Below are 17042 nucleotides of genomic sequence, written 5' to 3'. Positions count from 1 at the left end.
TTGAGAAATTTTGTGTATTCACAAAAGCTGTCTTGGTCCCTTTCCATACAATCACAACATCATCAATGTATCGTTTCCACATAACAGAATTTTCAACAAATTAGTTGTCTTTTAATGCATGTTTGTCTTCAAAGTGAGCCATGAACAGATTGACCAGAGTTGCAGCAAATTTTGCCCACATTGCAATACGCTTTGTCTGAAGATAGTACGTGCCATTAAACAACAAAGCATTATTGCCAAATGTAAATCTCAAAAACTCCTTGGGGGTCATTCCAAGTATGGTGGTAACCATACCGCTATTAGCAGCATGGTAACCCCCATACCGGGTCCGGGGTCCGGGATCCTTGAATGAGGAATTACCGGGCCATTCCGACCTTGGAGGGCCTGGTAATTCCTCATTCAAGGAACCCAGACCCGGTACATCCCCATTCCCATTCAAGCCCCCATAGGGCTCAATGGAAATGGGGAGAATGCTAACAACGGGCCCATTAATAACAGGATCCGTTAAGGATGCCTGATTTTACCAGATGTCCTTAGCGGGTCCCGCGAGCAGAACTCGTAATGTGGCGGTAAGGAGTTGACGGCTCCGGCACCTTTACCGGCGCCGTTAACCCCTTACCACCAGGGTCGGAATGCCCCCCCTTGTCTTTGAAACATGTTGGATATATGAGGCTGAATGTTCTAGAAATGTATATTCAATTGCCTTGATAGCTATTTCGTGATCTATGGAGGTGTAAAGTGCTGCAACATCTAGGGTGGCTAATAAATAATCCCTTTTCCATTTTGAAGAATAGATAGAATAAGTGTTCTGTCTCTAATGTAAGATGGTATACAAAAGACAAGGGGGGTCATTCCGAGTTTGGAGCTAAAGGAAAAACGATGCCGGTAAAGGATTACCGGCATCGCTTACCGCTACGGCCTATTCTGACCATCCAGACCGCTATTAGCGGCATCTTAAAGTACAGTGCCTCTAATAGCGCCATGGGCACGGGCACGCCCACCATCATGCCGGCAATAGCGGCATGCCATAAACTGGAGGAGATCACAAGTGAAACAGGCATGCAAATACCGGCATCATGAAGGCGTAAAAAGTGGTTACCGGCATGCCGTAAATACCGGCATCTCCGACCAACCATAAAATGCCATTTGCAGTGTTCCCAACTGCCGCAGGTGCACAAAATCAGCACAGGTGGAGGCAATGGAGTCTGGCCCAGTACAAAAGGAGCACACCCAAACACCACACCCCCTCCCACACCAAGATGATTCCAATAGTAGTAGCATTACTGGAGCTGGAGGACCTGCTTGCATTGCCACACCAGCAACAACAACAGCCGGCACCACAGAGGAGACGCAGGAGGAGAAGGAGGGTGAGACAGGCCCAGCATGCCCCACCAGTGCAGCCAGCGTTACCACGCAGGCAACCCCCATTCCCTCGCATCCGAGCCAGTCCTTTCAACCTAACCCCTGAGCAGATCCACACCCTGTACTGTCTGGACCAGGACACCATCACCACCATCGTGGACATGATACACGACGACATTGTCAGCCTCATTGAAATACGCACCGCCATCCCCCCTGTACTGAAGGTAATGTCTGTGCTCCACTTCCTTGCCACAGGCACCTACCAGCACACAGTGTGGCACATGCATGGCATATCACAACCCTTATTTTCTTGCATTCTGAACCAAGTGCTGGATGCCCTCCTCAAGCACACAAGGGACTACATATCCCTACCACGGACTCCCCAGGAGATTTTTGATACAAAAGTTGGTTTCCGTGCACTGGCAAGCATGCCAAATTGTTTAAGTGCCCTCGACTGCACCCACGTGGAGTTGGTGGTCCCGCATGCCATGGAGGTGGTGTACCGCAACCGCAAGCAATACCACTCCATCAATATGCAGATGGTATGCAACGCCAGCAAGATCATCACACATTGTTGTGCCCAATTTCCCGGATCAACTCATGACTCTTTGGTCCTGCGGAATGCCACGCTACCATGCTTAATGGAGCGACATGCTGGACGACGTGCCTGGCTGCTTGGTAAGTTGCATGACTAGCACATGGCATTGAAATGGGGAGAGAGATGCACACACCACCATGCTATCAATGTTGATGTGACTGCACGATGTGCACATCACAGAACACTGTGCCCCAAAGCATCACAAACGGTACATGACACCCAATTCCCATAGGAATGAAGTAAGGTCGACACCTATCACTACATTGTTATTGTTATTGTTATTTTGCACTTATATAGCGCCTTATATACCATTGGTATGGTCTGAAGGCGCTGGTAGGTTGAACGCCCTTGGGAACCGAAGTTCAGATCAGTAGAGAGAGTAGGGAGAGTCAAAAGGTGCGTGTGTGCACCGGATATGTGTGCAGCTCGTGCGGTACACATGTAATAGCTGATTCTTATTGATAGGTGTGGTGGTTGAGAGATCAGGAGAATGTGTTCGTTCTGGCAGGATTTATCCGGAACGGATGTGGCTGCGTTAGGCCTGAGGAAAACGCCTGGCTGGGGTGTGAGACCAGCAGTGTTTACATAGAATGATGTGGAGTAAGCGGTGGATGTTCGTATGGGAACAGTTATACCGAATGGTGTCATAGTATCTCTGTGTTCTAGTTGAGTGGTGATGTAAAGGAGAGAGTAAGCGTGGGGTGTGGTAAGAATGGTTATATGCTCTTTCAATGTGCAAACTTCTAAAATCACTTTCCCAGAGAGGCTACCGGGCGAACTTCTAAGTACAATTTTCCATACAGAGGCTATTGGGAACGTTTCTAAATTCAGTTTATCAGCGAGGCTACTAGGCACACTTCTAAGTGTAACACTCGCGGAGGCTATTGGGTACACTTCTAAATGCAAATTTTCACAGAGCGTCTACTGGGCTACATTTCTAAGTTCAATTTTCCAGAGAGGCTATTGGGCAAACTTCTACTTGAGACTTTCCAGGGTGTCTATTGGATACACTTCTATAGTCAACTTTCACAGATGCTATTGGTAGCACTTCTAAATGCAGCTTTCACAGCGTGGCTAATGGGCACACTTCTAGATGTAGCTTTCACAGAGGATATTGGGCCCATATCTAAATTCAATTTTCCACAGAGAGGCTACTGGGCGCACTATTAACTTCATTTTCCTGCAAGGCTATTGGGGATACTTCCAAATTCAGTTTTCCAGCGAGGCTATTAGGAACATTTCTAAATTCAATTTACCCGGGAGGCTATTGGGCACACCTCTAAATGTAACTCTCATTGCGCCTAATGGGTACACCTCTAAATTTCACAGCGAGGTTATTGGGCACACTTCTAATGGAATTTTCCAGAGTGTCTATTGGGTACATTTCTAAATGCGGCTTTCCAGAGTGTCTATTGGGCACACTACTGAATGCAATTTTCACAGAGTGGCTATTGGGCTCACTTCTAAATGCATCTTTCACAGAGGATCTTGGGCACACATCTAAATTCAATTTACCAGAGAGGCTATTGGGCACATTTCTAAGCTTGACGGAGAGGCTGTAAGGCACACTTTCTAAATGCAACTTTTACATGCTAACTTTCACAATTCCGTCTAGGAGTGGACATGCCAACTTTCATAGTTTTAGAGTGGACATGCTAACTTTCACAATTCCGTCTAGGAGTGGACATGCTAACTTTCACAGTTCTAGAGTGGACATGCTAACTTTTACAATTCCGTCTAGGAGTGGACATGCTAACTTTCACAATTCCATCAAGGAGTGGACATGCTAACTTTCACAATTCCATCAAGGAGTGGACATGCCAACTTTCACAATTCAGTCTAGGAGTGGACATGCTAACTTTCACAATTCAGTCTAGGAGTGGACATGCTAACTTTCACAATTCCGTCTAGGAGTGGACATGCTAACTTTCACAGTTCTAGAGTGGACATGCAAACTTTCACAATTCCGTTTAGGAGTGGACATGCTAACTTTCACAATTCCGTCTAGTGGGGGTTTTGGGCCAGATTGACTCAGTGGCACTTTTTTAGCGTAGCAGTTGGAGGTCAGGGGTGTACCATGAGTTTCTGCGTTTGGTGCGTTTGTGTTTATGCTGCTTAAGCAGGGAAAGAGTGTAGACTGCATTGGAGAGCAGGCCGTTGTAGTGGTCCACGAGATTGTCCGTGTTGGATGTGGAGAGCGGAGGCAGGTTGCTGAGTAGAGGCAGGAGACGGTCACTGGTGAGATTGCATGTAGAGCGAGAAATGGTGGGGGGTTAACGGGATGGGGTTTTGGTGGGCTGGTTGGTGGTGGGTATGGAGGAGGCAATAATATGGTGTCTGACCATGTGCATGGGGTGTTAAAGAAGATAATGGTATTAGTTGTGGTCTAGGAGCCAGTGTAGTGCGCACCCTAGAGTGAGTGAGGATGCTTTGGGTGCAGCCTAAGGCCGAGGTGGCATTACCAAGAGTTATGGTATCTTTGTCTCCTGGGTCGTTATAGCCAAGGCTGAAGTCGCCCACGAGAAGGAGCTTAGAGTTTGGTGGATAGGAGTTAAGTGAGGTCGATTTGGAAAGAGGCATGGGGTGGTAGATAAGGTGGCTGGGGAAGGTAGCCTGGGGTGGGGGGGAGCACAAGTTTAGCTGACAGGATTTCACTGTTGGCCAGGGGGCTAGAGGATATAGATCGGTTAGGGATTGAGTCTCTGTAGATGAGTGCAAAACCACCGCCCTGGTTGGTGAGCCTATCACAGCGGAATATGGCATAGCCAGGTGGGATGGAGAGGGCAGGGCCTGTGGCAGCATGGAGCCAGGTTTTGGTAATGGCAAGGAGATCAATGTCATCATTGGAGAGGAGGGCAAATATTTCTAGTGCATGCAACACAATTGAGAGACGGAGGGAGTGGGCTAGGTGTTGAGGGAGAGGACGCTGGGGGCATGAGTTGGTGGAAGTGGGGGCAGGAGGGTTCCAGGGAGGTGCTGGAGGTGAGCACAGGGAAGCTGCGGCAGTTAGAGGAGGGGGGAGTGGGTTGATGGTGGATAGGAGAGGGTGTAAAAGGTTGGATGGTGTGCAGGTAGGTTTAGGTGTGTGCCGTGGATCAGAAGGAACATTGAAATACACATGCTTACCTTTACCAAAGGTGATTAGGAAAGCAGAGAGGCAGGTCGGGAGCATGAAGGCAGAGAGGGTTGGTGGAAGAGCTGGGCGCTGGCTCCTCAGTCTCAGACAGGCAGAGAGAGGTCAGCCTTTGATGGGGGCCGGCGTCGCCTGCCAGCTCCCGGTTGCAGGTAGACGAAAGGTGCTCTGAACCCAATCAGGTTGCTCAGTAGGCGAATCTTCAGGGCAACGTGGGTTGGATCAAGTTGGTTGGCATGGCGGCGGCCATGCTGGAGTGGAGCGGGAGCTCCAGGGAAGGTGTTACAGGCCCAACAGGGCTTAACTTGCCTAGCGCTTCAGTGTTCGTGCAGGGAGGCAGCATGGAGGAGCAGGATCCCTGTACTGATGCTGGTGTGGCTGGCATGGTGGAGAGGCCAGAGACTGGATGTATGGTGCTCTTGCTGCATCTGGTGACTTGCCGGTGTATAAGGAGGTTTGAGTGGTGGTCAGAACCAGCAGTTCACATGTTAATGCAGCTAAATTCGGCAGAGGTAAGCTCTGGGGTGGGCGGGGGATGAGTAGTGCTTGTAGTGACCAAAGCAGTGCAGATGTAGGCTCTGGTATTTGGTCCCTCAAGTTCTCATCAGTGAAAGGTGATTTGTCGTAAGGGTTGGAATTACCTACATGTAGGTACATCTGTGGGTTGTATATGGGATAGGTAGTGCCAGAGAGGCGTTCCTCATGTAATGCTGCATACTAGTTATATTCCTTAAAGCCATGCGTGGTGGCCAGTGTAGCGCCTGCCGACAGTAAGAGTTGGTTAAGCTATGTAAGATGTGACAGTCAGGAGTATGACCCTGTCAGGGGATGCCTACCTGAGCAACCCACAGCACGACCTATCACAGCAGGTGGTGCGGGGGAGTTGAGGGAGGACTCCGGTCTCCAGCTTCTCAGTATGCCTGGAGTGGTGCATGCATATTGGGGAGGCTTTCTGCCCTGATGCTCATCAGCTTCTGTCATGGTTAGGTCTCTGTTTAATCTTTCAGATACTTCCCCAGAGGCATGGGGACCAAACAACCTGGTTTCTCACAGCAAGGCGGAGCACTACAACTACCTGCAGGTATGAGTCTCCTCGGACCTATAGATCACAGGAAGCAGCACAGTTCAGGGAGCACCTGGATCCAACAGATAAAGCACGGAAGAGGAGACCAGGATCGGTTTCACCAACTGAAATGGTCTAGTATTTCCCCTTCAAGAGCCAGCTGGGCGATGAACACTAACACAACAAACCCCGGCTAGGATAAACGGGAACGACTGAGTGGTGGAGCAGGAACTGGACAGTAAAGAGTATAAGGAATAGGGGAGACCCAGGATCACTCCCCATGCATAGTTGAAACTCCTACTGGGGAGAGGAAAGAGATTAACAAACACTGTGAGAGAACAGGTAGCAAGCTTAAAGATCGAGGCTGAAAATACAGCAGGCCAAGGAAGTCCCGTCCATGAAGGGAAGGAGATGGGAGGAGTTGGGGATAGATTAGAAAGGGACTGGCCATGGGAAGCTGCAGTCTCAAGTACCCAATGGGAGTTCAGTGACTGGCCCAGGGAAATAGCTGTCCCAAGAACCTACTTGGAGTGGAGAGAAGTTTACAGACAGGAAGGGAAGAGCTATTAAAAAAGAAAAAAAATGTTTGCATGGATGTGTTCAGGTGACGGAGGAGCTGCCGGAGGACCAAGGAACCAGAGAGGAGGATGTAGCAGGAGGTGTGGGGCATGAGGAAGACTGTGATGGCAAGCTATTTGGCCCGAGAGAGACGAGAGGTGGGAGAAAGAGATTGAGGGAAAAAGATTGAGGAAAGACACACCAATGAGAACATAGTACCCTGCATGTTACTTAGAAGTCTGATATATTTGGCTATGTGCCTTTATGCCTACCCGAAGATCGGGACAGACTAGTCAGTAGGGGTACCCAGTCTCTGGGGAATCAATACTGCAACACAACATTTTGGAGAAGGAAAACTGAGCCAAGTAGGTTGGAGCCCCCTCAAGGGGGAGGGAAAGGCATGCAGGTTCCTCCAGACCAAGAGCCCCAATTGACTGTTTTTGTATAACGATTTCTCCTAATAAAAACTGAACATGCATTTGCCACATGACTCATTGAGAACATTTGCAAGCAATTTAGGCTTTGCAAAGGGGAAAGAGTGCAAAGTAAAAGGAAGGCCTACCCACCTTGAGATGAACGTAGTCGTATTCCTCTGTCAGTTTGATGCCTTCATACTCGTTAGAACCCAACTCCGCTTTGCTGGCAATGAACACAGGAGGCGGTGGTGGCAATGGACGGTCCTGAATGCTGCCCTTGCGTACAAAGGCTGGGGAGGCTGCCTCAGCCGCGAGGCGCTCTGCACTGAGCTGGGTGGGCAGGGCAGGCAGCGGTCGCCGTGACAAACTCTCACTGGACAGCAGTCGTGGCCGCTGGAAGAGCAGGTTGGCATTGGCTTGGACCAGTCCTGCCACACTAGCACTGCTCTCTGAAATCTGGCAGGTCAGAGTGGGGAGCATGACTGACAGTAAACCACCCCACATCACGCAACACGTCCACCACTCAACAGCGGACCTCACCCACCCGTAACGCCATCCAGCAACATGCAGTGCATATGCACTATGTTGCTGTCTCCAGCAAATCACCACACAGGACAAGCATCCCTGGGTGTGCATTGAACTGAACCAACAAGGGAATCCACTGTCTGTCACAGGGCCGCCACACCCACAGGAGTGCTGCATGTCACCATGGGAATAATCAGCGCTGATTGCCTAATATTGCACAGACCACTGCCAACGCTCCCTCTAAGTAAATCTCACAGAGCACAACACATCACAAATTTGACACGAACACAGCTGTATGCGTACACGATGCATGTGCAACAAGCAGTCAGTGCACACCATGTATCATCTTGAAGATGCAACCCACACCATTAGTCCATGGCACAGGACACATTGAGGGCCTGAAAATGGCGTCAATACATCCAGGGACATGTGCATGTGACCAACGATAACCTGCAGGCATGTGTGACTAGTACACCTGTCCATAATGAATTGACTAACATATACCTTTTTTTGCCTCTCATGCAGGTGATAGTGGCTATACCTTGAAGCCGTGGCTCCTCACCCCTGTCCGAAACCCACAGAACAGGCACGAGGAGGACTACAATCGTTCCCATACCCGTACCCGTGTGGTCATCGAGCAGACCTTAGGCCTGTTGAAGGCACGATTTCGATGTCTTAGCCGGTCGGGTGGGGCACTCCTCTACAGGTATGAGAAGGTGGCCAAGATCATTATGGCATGTGTCATGCAGCACAATATGTGAATCCGCCGGAACGTGCCCCTGCCCCCTGACATTGAATTGCTACCACCTGGTGATGATGAAGGGGATGAAGAAGATGTGGCTGGACATCATTGCGGCGCTGATGCACAGGAGGGACGTGCTATGCGTCAGTCAGTGATTGCACAATATTTCTGACAGACATGGGAGCAGAGGGTAACATGATATTTGGACAGAGGGCACTGGGTGTGGGGGTACATGTACACTTTGCACTGTATATTAATAAATGACACGTGTAAAGATGGATGTCCACTCAGTTCTTGCTTTTCACACAACACGTGTATTACATATAACAATGATAACGAAAGTGCAAAAACCCTCCACCACTCTCACCCATCTCCCTCCACAACTCCCTCACCACCCTCCCCCCAGAACTCCCCCACACATGTCCCATCAAGTCTCCAATGCCTACATGAGGCTGCCCTGACTATCGACTCGCACTCCCTGGTCCAGGTGGCGGCATTTCTTGCCAGCTCAGGGTACGTGCTGACATGCGAAGCGGGCTCGTCTGGGTCGAGCTAGATGATGACGGTGTGGCCGCCTGCTGGGATTGGGTAGCCGGATGCCCTGCCTCCATGGCTTCGGCTATGCTGCCTAAGACCTGGCGGAGGGCCAAGACCTCCTTGCAGAGGCGGCTGGTGTTATCTGCAAATATTTTGGCCATGGAGGCGGTGTTCTCCGTGATGGACCTGCCTAGAGAGGTGAAATTCTCAAGCCACTTGTTGTCTGGCCAGTCTGTTGTCCTCAACAAACTTCCGCACAAGGGCAGTCAGCTACTCAGACCGCTGTGGCCCTGCGGGTGCACCTGTGGAGGTTGATGGTCCCTGGCTGTCCTGCTCAGCCTCTATACTCCTCAATAAGGGACTGAAGTGCCCTTCCATTTGCCCCTGGCCAGACTGCTCCGGGGTGGTGGCGTGGTCGGTTTCGAGGGATGATATTTGGGGGGATGCGGGTGGACTGGGCGTGCGGACCACATCTGATGCATCATCCTCAACGGACAGCCAGGGGTGCTGTGGCTGCCACCTCCGCAGCCAAACTGGACTCCTCAGAGTGTGGTACCTCACCTGATTCCTCAGGATGGCCAATGGGTGGTGGTGCTTCGGCCTCTACGGCCCTTGGCGGCACCGATGTACTGGCAACCTGGGGTGTCTTGCCTGTGGTGCACGGCGGCCCCTGGGTTGTCCCCTCGAGTTCGAAGGGCGATTGGCGTCATCCCGGGACCTCTTCCGGGGTGTGGTCTTTGCAGGGGTTACATCCTGCCTATTGCTGTCATGGTCAGAGCCTGTGAGGGTCAAAGAGAGGGACGGCATGAGTGATGTTTTGATAGGCATCATCATACATACATTTGGACAATTGATCATCCACACAAATGGGGGTTATAGGCATTTCAGTTTGGATGAGCACGTTCTTTGATACATGGGTGGGTTATGCAGGCATACGTCGGCGTCACTCATGTTGGCCAAGAGCAATGCTATCTGACATGCATATTTGTTGGGGCCTGCATGCTGTGTGCCTCATGGCATTTAAATCTTCGTGTGGTATGTGTCAGGTATGGCATTGCCTTGCTGCAGGAATCTGCATGTGTCTGTGATGCGTCCGCCTACTTTGCTGGGAGCGTGTGTGTGTTGGACCATGGCTTGACTCTTTGGACTGACATAATGGTTGACGTTCATCAGACTCGTTACAGTGTTTTCTTAGGACACTCACCTCCATCGGCTGATGTTGTGGCGCCACACTCCATCTATCCCCTCCATTCCGATCATGCTAGCGGAGATGTCCTCCCATGGGGTCAACTTGATGGGTCAGCTGGGACCTCCTCCTGTTGCCATTTCCTGGCTCCTGTTAACTGAGAGTATATTTCTAACTCTGAGTCGCAGGTCGTCCCAGCGCTTACGGCAGTCTTTGGTGGTGCATGGGGTGTTTCCAACAGCACTGACTTTCTGAGCAACAAGTGCCCAGATCTCCTTTTTTTCAGAATTGCCTCCCTCTTCAGGTTGTTGGCAAAGACTATCCCAGCATGCTACTGCAGTGTCCCGACCAGCATCTCCAGCTCATCCTCATTAAATCTCTCCTTGCGCTGGCGGGTAGCTCCCCTATTAAGGACCTTGGGCATAGTGGTGTGATTGGAGAATGTTTTCTGAACAACAGCAGAGTCCCACGGGTCCTGTGTGGTGAGGATAGCAATGGATTGTGTTTTTAAAGATGGCAACGTGCTCCTTCCCGTTCCTTCGCGATGACGCTACTTCCGGTTCCGCTTATTAACGGTGACCGTTATTAACGGTCACCGTTAATAACGGTCACCGCCAATGCTGCATTGGGCCATGCTGATAGTGCTATCTGCACTATGCATGATGCCGCTAAGGGCATTTTTCCTGCCTTTAACGGCATGGCGGTAATGACCTTACCGGCATGGCGCAAAGCTTGTGCCCGCGAAGTCGTAATAGTCCTCTATTAGCGGACTAATGACTGCCCGGACACGCTATTTACGCCATGCCGGTAAGGACCGTTACTTACCTCCAACCTCGAAATGACCCCCATATTCTCTGATCGCGTTGTCAATGTATTTAGAGAGGCCTTTGTGGCCCCACCTATTCTGCTCATAATGGGGCAAACTTCTGGTAGCGTATATAAAAAGTCTTATGGAATTTTGACAGGAAATAGATTGTGGGCATAGTTGGGTTAATGATGCTTAGATATGACTTTTCCTCATCCGATAGACAGCCTTGTTGGTAACATTCCTGAGCCAGAGGTTTTTGCGGAGGAGGTACTCTGCGAATAAAAACGATAAATGAGGAACGGGAACAAATTTAAATGATCAACAGATCAGACATGATACTCTGTGTACTCTGGGGTGCATATAATGGCCCCAAACAGAAGTCTCTTTACCATGAATAGCAAGATTAAAAACACTGAAACAAAAATGGCCTGGCTTTTGTTTTTGTTTTTCAAGTAAAGCTAATGAGCGATGTGGAAAGAGGCCTAACTGCCATTACCAATGGACAAGCAGCATTTAAATTTACAAAAGAAGGGGGAATCAAAGATCCCTGCCACATGGAAACAGGATTTTTAAACATTGAAAACAAAAACGACCTGCACATGTGGGTGCACATAAAAGCAGCTTGCAAAAGTGAAACAAAATATCACTGCTCACAGAACAATGTCAGGAAAACAAAACATGATGTGTGGGTAGACAAAAACAATGGGGGTCATTACGACCCTGGCGCTAAGGGGTTAACGGCACCGTAAAAGGCTGCAGCGGCATTAACCCCTTAGCGCCTAATTACGAGGTCCCTTTGCGGGACCCGACCTGAACGGCTGGTCTGGACCAGCCGTTAAAGTAGGGACATGCAAAGGGACCTTCGAGGTAATTACGGTACCGCAATTTGCGGTACTGTAATTACCGCCTTCCCCAGTCCCATTGAGCCCTATGGGGCAAAAATGGGAATGGGGAAGGGCCAATGTTCAATGGGGAATTACTGCATTACTACAAAACTCCAGTGACATTTGAAGAGCCACTTTGTTTTCATGGAAAATGTCAGCCCAAGGCAGACCCCGTTTCTGGCTGTGGGCAAAACATAACAAAGGAAAACTCCCACTTCCAGCCTGGATGTCACATCTCCCATCTAATGACCACCCGCAGTAAAAATGTGCTGCTAAAGGCGTCAAAATTCAGTTTTCTTCAGACCTGCTGGCTCTCAAAGAAGGGACCTCAGGGAAAGTCACCCTTGGCTGGAGCGCGACTAATATGTGTGAAAATGGGGGCACCCACTTCAAAGAGCAAGCATCCAACACAAAGGAGACTGATAAAGGTACCCAGAGAAAACAAAAGGCAGAAATTGCCATTTGTCCCACAGGACGATTCACAATTAAGTTTGAAGGACTATTATCATTTAGGCCTTTTTCTCAGTAACCATAATATCGATTTTTGTACCATATTTATGTAATTTCTAGGCAATTTTGGGCATATAAAAAAATGCATCTACCTGTGACTAAGGGAACTGTAATGGCCAGTTGGACTAGGTTTCTGGCTGATCTGAACATGTTCCAAATGTGAGAGTTGGTGAGTGGGTGAAAAATGAAATTAGGGATATGCTCAATAACTTACATATTCTCAACTGTTGTACTTTTTATAGAAACAGCAGAAATGTGCCACATCGCCGTGCTACATCATATTTGGTGGTCGGCTTATCTAATTCTCTGTGATTCTCTAAATCAGAAAATATGTTTAATATGGCAGTTGCTATTAGAATTATGAAATTGTTGCTCCAGACCCCTAAGGCAATCCAAACTTGAGGCTGGGTTGAGAGGAGAGAGCGGTAACTGTCCAACCCTAGTGGCAGGAATTATTGGAGGGTACTTCCCCAAGATTGTAAAATTGGTAATGTCATTGCTGCTATGTAAGGGGGACTGCACAAGGACAGGAGACACAAAAAATCTGGGGGACTGCACAAGGAGAAAGTCAGGAGTACAGAGGGAAGAGACAAACCATCAGGAAGGCTGCTGAAATGTACTGTCTGACAGCTGTAAGGAGACAGCACAGGAGATTGCTGAGAGTGCATCTGGGTAGAGATGTCTATCTCTAGGAAGGTCTCAAAGCTGACTGGGTCCTCTGGTGGAGAGCGGGAGGCCATCTTTGAGAGTGGAGTGACCAGACCCCTGCCCTATCTTTCCAGAGTGCCCTGGGATGAAGGTGGCATTCCTGAACCTTAAACAGAGGCTTGCTATGTAAGTAAAACTAAGCCCTGGAAAACCAAAAGGTGGGGAGAGCCTGCTTGCCTTGAATCCTTCCCCTTTATAGTGGGTTAGGGGCAGAACTATGTAGATCCTTAGCCTATGTAACCAAAAATATTCATTTAATTAATTCCCCGGTTAGCAGAACACTATAGGGTGAATTTTGTGAAAATTCAAAATTAACAAAGCTTGCTTCCCAGTGTGTGCAGAAAACTATAGCCTATCATTTAATTGGGTAATCCTTGTTGTCCCGCTGACCCTGACTTCTTTAAGGGAGAGAGGTGTCGTTGTTCTTAAGTCAGCTCAACCTTTTTATCCAGCTTCCCCAACACAGGCCTTTCAGTAAGGGGGTGTCTGAAATCCAAAATTCCCCAAAGCATTCCAATTTTTCTGTCAGTCTTCCCAACATAGACCAAAGCAAGGGGGGGGGTCTGAAAAACAAAGCGATAAATCACCCTGTGTTTGTTTTAAAGCAAATGTTTGGGCGGAATTATATCATTGATCTGTGTAAATATTTTGTGAAGAGAAATTGGCAGAAAGTGTACAATTAGGTTTGTGTTCTTTTTAACCAAATTTTGTGATGTATTTATGCTGAGAGAAGTTGATTGTGTTGTGCCACGGATAAAGTGGTGTTTTTGATATTTTCGTGCTAATTTCTATTACTTTAAAATGAAATAAATTCCAATATATTTCTCGCATACCAGCCTGGTTCTTGGCTCATTGTTAGCTCAGGGCAGAGGGATCCAAATGTGGCTAAAAAAAGAAAATCTGTTAAACAGTTTGTTGCATAACCACTAAAGTGGGCAGCGAATGAACTCCCTGGACCTCATTACAAGGTGGGCGGTAAGGGATTACCGGCACCGGTACGAGCACCGGTGCTGGTAATCCCTTACCGCCCTACTACGAGTTCCCTTTGCGGGTCCTCCCTTAGCCCGGCTTTACCATGCGTAAGGACGGGACCCGCAAAGGGACTTTGGAGCTAATAACGGTACCGCAATTTGTGGTACCGTTATTAGCTCCTTCACCATTCCCTTTGAGCCCTATGGCGGCTCAAATGGGAATGGGAAAGGGCCCTGGTGAATGGGGAATTACCGCCCCCGCCAACCTTGGAATGGGGCAGTAATAGCTCCATTCACCAGGGCGGAGTCGGTAAGGATTTGGAGGCAGCCATGGCACTAATAGCGTTATGGTTACCTCCAAACCCGCAATGAGTCCCCCTGTGCTGAGAGTGGCTTCTCAATAAACCGTTACAGTACCAATGGCCGCATTAACATAATCACCCTGTATTCCAAAGAATCAGACATTGCATAACAGTATGCTGAAACACTGCCATCTGCTGCATATGGACAAAGACCTAACACCCTACATTGACAAGAGTCCACAATTTGCATATACTAGGGCACTGACATTGAGAAATAAACTCTGTCCTCCTTTTCTAGACACCAGTAATGCTGGGACTGGCTCAGACTGGCTGACAAAAACAAAGGGTAATAGGTTGAATCTATACAACTCTATGGGTCACAGCTAGCTTGACTCGTCTAGGATTCTCTATCAAGACCTCGTAATGTTAAATCCAAATCCACTATCAATTCCCTGCATTTTAATGCAAAGGCGTTGACCATATTACTGGTAGTTTCGTAAGCTATAATGGCAAGATCAAAAAAAAGAGAATGGGTGGGTGGTTCTGAACATTTCTGAATTTCTGATGAAAAACCAGTTGTTTCCTTGCAACCGAACTTTTCAAGGATTGAACACCTAACTGGAAACGAACAACAGCGAATGGAACGCAATTTGGTATGGTACACATTTTCCTCCAGATTAGTGCCTCGCGATAATCCAATAGATCAGAAATCCACAGCGGCATAATCTCCAGACCATATGTCATTTTAAGGATTACTTTAAATCATATCATGACTCCCTGTGGATGCTGTGAGCTGATGATGTCATGTGGAGTGTTGCCTTGTGAATGTTAGAATGGTTACCCAAGGGTTCCACATTCAGGCAGTCAGAGCTCCCCAGCCCAGGTGATGGGAGCCAGTGTTATGTCCTGTCCACTTATGTCTATATCTTCTTGAAACTATGATTTAAGTACTTGCTAATAAACCTTCGAAGTTACCATAAGAAGCCTGGAAGTCACTTTGTAACACTGGTGACGAGTTGGTCTTAAAAAGGAGAACCTGTGTGAGGAGGAAACAGAAGTAAGCTGAAGGAGCCTGCTGCCGGGGGGGGGGTGCAGGAAGAAGATGGACAAGAAGGACGAAAGCCCCATAGAAGGAGGGATAAGCTACCCATTAGGGTCAATGAGAGCTAAGTCCAAGGGGCTGGAGAGGCTGAAGAAGGTAAGTAGCCATGTAAGGTGGAGAAGGAGAAGCACCTGCATAGAAACATGGGGCAAGGACCATGAAGTGAGGCAGAAAGGGAGTAAACTGAGGTCCTTAAGTGAAGTGGAGCACCAAAAGTGGAGCAGGCCCATCAGTAGAAGGTGTTACGCTCACCTGGTATCCACGGGGACGCCACTCAGCCAGTTGGTCGCTGGTATCCTCTCAATGATTCCCTGGGATGATTTTCGTGGAAGGTCTGCCTGGAAATACAGGAGGACTGTGTTTAGGACTGGCCGACCAAGGTAAGTTTTCCCCCCACCTCCCGTGTGACTTCAGCCCCTCTGGGCCCTCTTCTCATCTTGTTGTAGAAGTTGGCATGCTCTTCGTCCTGCTTTCTGGGCAGGGGCACGTTGACTTTCGTGGGCGTGTGCGGTCCAGTTACTTCACTGACAGCGGCCCAAATAATGTCTTTCAGGTAGGTCTTATTGCTGTTTATGAGTTGTTATTCTTGCATGGCTTTCTTGTTTAATAATGTCTCTTTTTATCTCCTTTAGGTGTGTGGAGCGTCCGCATGGCGAACTGGCTAAGCTGGGCCTCGCCGGTAAACGGTGGCGCACAATAAGCGCTATGATGCAGTAAGTAAGCGCTTGGCGCAGCGAAGCAATGTCTTGTCTTCGCTGACCTGTGTTTTCTCCTTTTTTCGTAGGTCACGGAATGCTTCCAGCGTGTGTGTGTTTCCGGAGCGATGCCGGCCGAATGGCGATCAGCCAGGTAAGTCTTTTAAGCAATTCATGGTTGAAATGTCTCTGATTCCTCCTTTAATGATGTCTTTTCTTCCTTTTTCAGGTCCTTTGATCTGGGCGAAGTGCAGATTCAACGGAGCTACCCAGGAGCTGCAAGCAGTGAAGGATGGAGATAGATTGGCGAAGCGCAGGTCCAACGGAGCTACTCTGCAGCTGGGAGCAGTGAAGGATGGAGATCGCAGGTAAGATGCGGCTGCTAACAATGTTCTTTTGTCTTTCTGCAGGTTCTGATTTCCCAGGCTCGTGAGTAAGCTGGACACGGTGAGCGTCACATTGCTAGCTGCAAAGTAACACGAAGCGTGTTGTCTTGTTCGGGTGTGGTTTACATTTCCTCTGCAAAGTAGTCCAGGTAAAGTAGTCCCTAGGCCACCACACCCAAAACACTATACCGCATAGCTTGGTTCTTAGGAATCAAGCTATGTGGATGCCTCCATGTTGGATGCAAGCCTAAATAAAGTAGTTTCACTGTGCATGAGCATGGAGGCAAAGGCGCCAGGACTGGCCCCAAGAGGGCCTGAGGCGTGGATGCCAGGCCTTATTTGAAATCCGAGTCCTGATTCCACCTGGCCAATGAGCTTGCCAGTGGGGATCAGGGCTGAGGCTCGTGACAGAAGGGAGAAGAGGCTTATTTCCCATAAGGTGAAGAAGGAAAGCTGCGCAGGACAAAGCGAAGCTGTGCACAAAGTTGAAGAAGGGGAGCTGTCCTATGAGCTGCGCCCATAGACTGAGGAAAGGTAAGATGTGTCCCATAAGGTG

This window comes from Ambystoma mexicanum, chromosome 6p (assembly GCF_040938575.1).
Source record: "Ambystoma mexicanum isolate Mex_15411 chromosome 6p, UKY_AmexF1_1, whole genome shotgun sequence".
NCBI lineage: Eukaryota > Metazoa > Chordata > Amphibia > Caudata > Ambystomatidae > Ambystoma > Ambystoma mexicanum.
The sequence above is the reverse complement of the archived record's forward strand: the minus strand, read 5'-3'. Positions refer to the sequence as shown.